We start from the raw sequence: 6,000 nt of genomic DNA on the forward strand, positions 1-6,000 counted from the left end.
TTTTTTGAATTTTAAGTTGTATTTTTATTTTATATTGTAATTTTATTTTATTATTAATGAAGTGTATTTTTTTAATTGAATTTGGTTGGGAATAAAAATAAAAAATGAAATTGAATGAATAGTAATTTAAGGGACGGTTAAGGGACGGAGGGTTGCAGGTTCCGTCCCTTAGTTAAGAGATGGAGTAAAAAAGTACAGTGAGACCCATGAATAGTAATTTAAGGGACGGTTAAGGGACGGTTAAGGAACGAATAAGTGACAGCGTATAGTCTAAATAGTACAGTGACGGATGGCCTAAATAGTCTCTATATTTTGATGTTGGCATATAGTCTAAAAAAATATTATGAAAAATCTCTAAATCTTGCCTTATTTATATATGAAGTGATATATTTACTTTTCAAACAATTTTAGGACAAAAATGACCTCAAACCTAGGATTTTTGTACATTCAAAATTCCCACAAACTACAACACTGCAACCTGCATTTGACATGAGTTGACTTGTTGAGTGAAGTACTCCATACATCCAATCATAAGTAATAGAGTAAATTTTTTAGGTACAGGATAAAAAAAATAATATTTATTGAGTTAATGTTAAGTGAATAAAGTAGGAGAAAATAAAAAAATAGAAGATATAAAAAAATAATAAAATAAGAAAGATGAAATTTTTATTTTTTGGTGAAAGAGGAAATTAGTCCCTTATAGTGAGACAACCCTAAATAGAAAGTTGATCACTTATAGTGGGACGGAGGGAGTATATAGTTTCCCTAGCCAAAGTTTATTATCTCTCCTCAATTGTATGGTTTCTCTAACCACAAATTAGTAAAAAATTGAGCCTTTAGAAATTCTCTGGTATTTTTATTTCTATTTTCACTTTTTTATCGCTATTTTCATTTCTTCCTCCTTTTTTTAACTTCTTTTTCCTTTGATTTCTTTCTCTTTTTTTTTTTTTTTTTTTTATTTTCCTCTTCTTTTCATCTTGCTTGTCTAAAGAGGAAACTAGACGTTCCTTCTAGCAAGGGAGGTTATTGACGTTGACACGGAGACATGGGATATCCGTTCACCATATATAGACTGTTCGACCATAACGTAAATATGGTAAGAATATGTAGTTTTGACTATTTAGGTTATTTTCAAAATATGTACACTTGAAAATAAAAATTCAAACACCAGCATTTTTGTAATGCAGATTCATTTGTAATCTATCAAAAAATTTAATTTGGGTCCAATTTAGTAGTAGTATTTTTGTTTTAATAATGGAGTTTGTGTGCTTTGTAATGTGTGATTCATCATGGTAGTATTTTAAAATGCAGTTTGTAATGAGCATTTTTTATAATATGTGATCCATCAATTTTAAATATGCAGTATGTGTATTTTTTTTCTTTAGTTAGTAAGAGTATTATGTTTGATTTGAAACATAGAATAAACACAAGAAGTTTAGAGATGTCTTGCATCATGATGGTAATTTTCACGATTGTTTATATGTGGGAGGAAAACTGACATACTTTGAAGAACAACTGTGATGGGGCCAGACGTCTTCCAACTCCATTTTCATATTCGACGATATTTTTTATTGCACGTAACAAATACAATGGTGGATCGTGATGAATTCTTCCAACAAAGAGCAGACGTTGTTCTTGATCGAGATCGGGGCTTACGAGTTACGACATTGTAGAAGTGTACGTCTGTACTCCGACAGCTTGCCACTAGGCTGACTTCGGACATCTTCGAAAGAGCATTTAGAGTTCGACAAGCACATTTCATTGTCGTCAAAGCCCGAGCCATCCTCGATTTCGAGAGGTGCTCGCGGACATCATGCCTGATGCATGTGTGTATTACATGCACAATATGATCATTGAAGACGAAGGACCAAATGCGGCAAATTGGTTAACCAAAGAAACCGATGTCGCATGTATGTAGCTCCTCCTATGCAACCAACCGGCCAACCCCACACACCAAGGTGTGACGCAACATTCCACGAGTTCTTATGATGTTGGGAATCATCTCGCAATTATTCCATCACCCACGACCAACTCCAACATGATTAAATTGAACACATTTGAGCGAAATTTACAACAACTAGTGATTCGAATTTAGATTATATATATATATAGAGAGTGAGGTTAGTGATCAAGATATAACTAATCTTAAGTGTATAACTAGAGAACAAATGTCAGTCACACATCTTATTAGAACAAATATTATTTATTTTAATAATATAAAATAGGCCAAGGGTATATTTGGCAATTACATTATGAAATTTAAATATGAAATTATGCAGTTTCAATTTCCAAATCTCGTTGGAAATTATAGTGATTATTGTCTTTCTGTTTCTCTTCCCCGTCGATCGCCGCCGCAAAATCACCCTGAGCCTTGTTCACCTCCGCGTCATTCTCCGATATCTTCTTTTCCACCACCTTCTTCAGCTCCGCCGTCACTTCAGTTTACCCGATCTCGCCGATAGCTCCACGAACTCGCCGATAGCTCCACGAACTCATCAGATTATGCCCGCTCTGCCGCGTCGAAAAAATTCTCCAGCCACTGCTCCTCGCGCCGGCGCTGTAGCCGAATTCCTCATTTATTCTGCTGAATCGAACGGTAGGATTTCTCGACATTGCAGAATTCATGGCTGCTGCCATCTAATTTTAGATCAAATCTAGAATTCAATACAAAAAATGTTAAGGAATTTATATAAATTGGGGGGTTTTGTTGACTTGTGTTTATTTTTTTCCAAGTTGGTGGGCGGAATGATAAATACTGTATTAAACTCGATTATGTCACTATAATTTGGTTTTACTAAAATTGGTCAACAAATGAACATTCCGAGAAGAAACTTTTTGATATATTCGTTAAAGTCTAGAAGGGTTTCCTTGTAAATTAATTTTATTCAATATTCACACTGTGTTAGTCTTAATCAGTTGATTTTAATCTTGTGTGTAATGATTGTATTTATATAATGAAGCAATATATTGACCATTAACAGTAATTAAAGGTAGTGCTTTTACTTTACTGTTGTTTACAAAACATATCACTCTTATTATGATTTTACTTCACTATTGTTTACAAAACAAATCACTCTTAGCATGATTTTACTTCACTGTTGTTTACAAAACACATCACTCTTAGCATAATTTTACTTCACTGTTGTTTAAAAAACACATCAATCTTAGCACGATTTTACTTCACTCTTGTTTACAAAACACATCACTCTTAGCATGATTTTACTTCACTCTTGTTTACAAAACAGATCACTCTTATTATGATTTTACCTCACTGTTGTTTACAAAACACATCACACTTAGCATGATTTTACTTCACTATTGTTTACAAAACACATCACTCTTAGCATGATTTTACTTCACTCTTGTTCACAAAACACATCACTCTTATTCTGATTTTACTTCACTCTTGTTCACAAAACACATCACTTTTAATCTGATTTTACTTCACTCTTGTTCACAAAACGCATCACTCTTATTCTAATTTTACGTCACTCTTGTTCACAAAACACATCACTCTTACTCTGATTTTACTTCACTCTTGTTCACAAAACACATCACTCTTACTCTGATTTTACTTCACTCTTGTTCACAAAACACATCACTCTTATTCTGATTTTACTTCACCCTTGTTCACAAAACACATCACTCTTATTTTGATTTTACTTCACTCTTGTTCACAAAACGCATCACTATTACTCTGATTTTACTTCACTCTTATTCACAAAACGCATCACTCTTAATCTGATTTTACTTCACTCTTGTTCACAAAACACATCACTCTTAATCTGATTTTACTTCACTCTTGTTCACAAAACACATCACTCTTATTCTGATTTTACTTCACTCTTGTTCACAAAACACATCACTCTTATTCTGATTTTACTTCACTCTTATTCACAAAACACATCACTCTTAGCATGATTTTACTTCACTCTTGTTCACAAAATACGTCACTCTTATTATGATTTTACTTCACTCTTGTTCACAAAACACATCACTCTTATTCTGATTTTACTTCACTCTTGTTCACAAAACACATCACTCTTATTCTGATTTTACTTCACTCTTAGCATGATTTTACTTCACTCTTGTTCACAAAACACATCACTCTTATTCTGATTTTACTTCACTCTTGTTCACAAAACACATCACTCTTAATCTGATTTTACTTCACTCTTGTTCACAAAACACATCACTCTTATTCTGATTTTACTTCACTCTTGTTCACAAAACACATCACTCTTAGCATGATTTTACTTCACTCTTGTTCACAAAACACATCACTCTTATTCTGATTTTACTTCACTCTTGTTCACAAAACACATCACTCTTAATCTGATTTTACTTCACTCTTGTACAAAAAACACATCACTCTTAATCTGATTTTACTTCACTCTTGTTCACAAAACACATCACTCTTATTCTGATTTTACTTCACTCTTGTTCACAAAACACATCACTCTTATTCTGATTTTACTTCACTCTTGTTCACAAAACACATCACTCTTAGCATGATTTTACATCACTCTTGTTCACAAAACGCATCACTCTTATTCTAATTTTACGTCACTCTTGTTCACAAAACACATCACTCTTACTCTGATTTTGCTTCACTCTTGTTCACAAAACACATCACTCTTACTCTGATTTTACTTCACTCTTGTTCACAAAACACATCACTCTTATTCTGATTTTACTTCACCCTTGTTCACAAAACACATCACTCTTATTTTGATTTTACTTCACTCTTGTTCACAAAACGCATCACTCTTACTCTGATTTTACTTCACTCTTATTCACAAAACGCATCACTCTTATTCTAATTTTACGTCACTCTTGTTCACAAAACACATCACTCTTATTCTGATTTTACTTCACTCTTGTTCACAAAACACATCACTCTTAGCATGATTTTACTTCACTCTTGTTCACAAAACACATCACTCTTATTCTGATTTTACTTCACTCTTGTTCACAAAACACATCACTCTTAATCTGATTTTATTTCACTCTTGTTCACAAAACACATCACTCTTATTCTGATTTTACTTCACTCTTGTTCACAAAACACATCACTCTTATTCTGATTTTACTTCACTCTTGTTCACTAAACACATCACTCTTAGCATGATTTTACTTCACTCTTGTTCACAAAACGCATCACTCTTATTCTAATTTTACGTCACTCTTGTTCACAAAACACATCACTCTTACTCTGATTTTACTTCACTCTTGTTCACAAAACACATCACTCTTACTCTGATTTTACTTCACTCTTGTTCACAAAACACATCACTCTTATTCTGATTTTACTTCACCCTTGTTCACAAAACACATCACTCTTATTTTGATTTTACTTCACTCTTGTTCACAAAACGCATCACTCTTACTCTGATTTTACTTCACTCTTATTCACAAAACGCATCACTCTTAATCTGATTTTACTTCACTCTTGTTCACAAAACACATCACTCTTAATTTGATTTTACTTCACTCTTGTTCACAAAACACATCACTCTTATTCTGATTTTACTTCACTCTTGTTCACAAAACACATCACTCTTATTCTGATTTTACTTCACTCTTATTCACAAAACACATCACTCTTAGCATGATTTTACTTCACTCTTGTTCACAAAATACGTCACTCTTATTATGATTTTACTTCACTCTTGTTCACAAAACACATCACTCTTATTCTGATTTTACTTCACTCTTGTTCACAAAACACATCACTCTTATTCTGATTTTACTTCACTCTTGTTCACAAAACACATCACTCTTAGCTTGATTTTACTTCACTCTTGTTCACAAAACACATCACTCTTATTCTGATTTTACTTCACTCTTGTTCACAAAACACATCACTCTTAATCTGATTTTACTTCACTCTTGTTCACAAAACGCATCACATTTTTTCTGATTTTACGTCTCTCTTGTTCACAAAACACATCACTCTTACTCTGATTTTACTTCACTCTTGTTCACAAAACACATCAC

Source organism: Salvia splendens, chromosome 8 (genome assembly GCF_004379255.2).
Source record: "Salvia splendens isolate huo1 chromosome 8, SspV2, whole genome shotgun sequence".
Taxonomy (NCBI): Eukaryota; Viridiplantae; Streptophyta; class Magnoliopsida; order Lamiales; family Lamiaceae; genus Salvia; species Salvia splendens.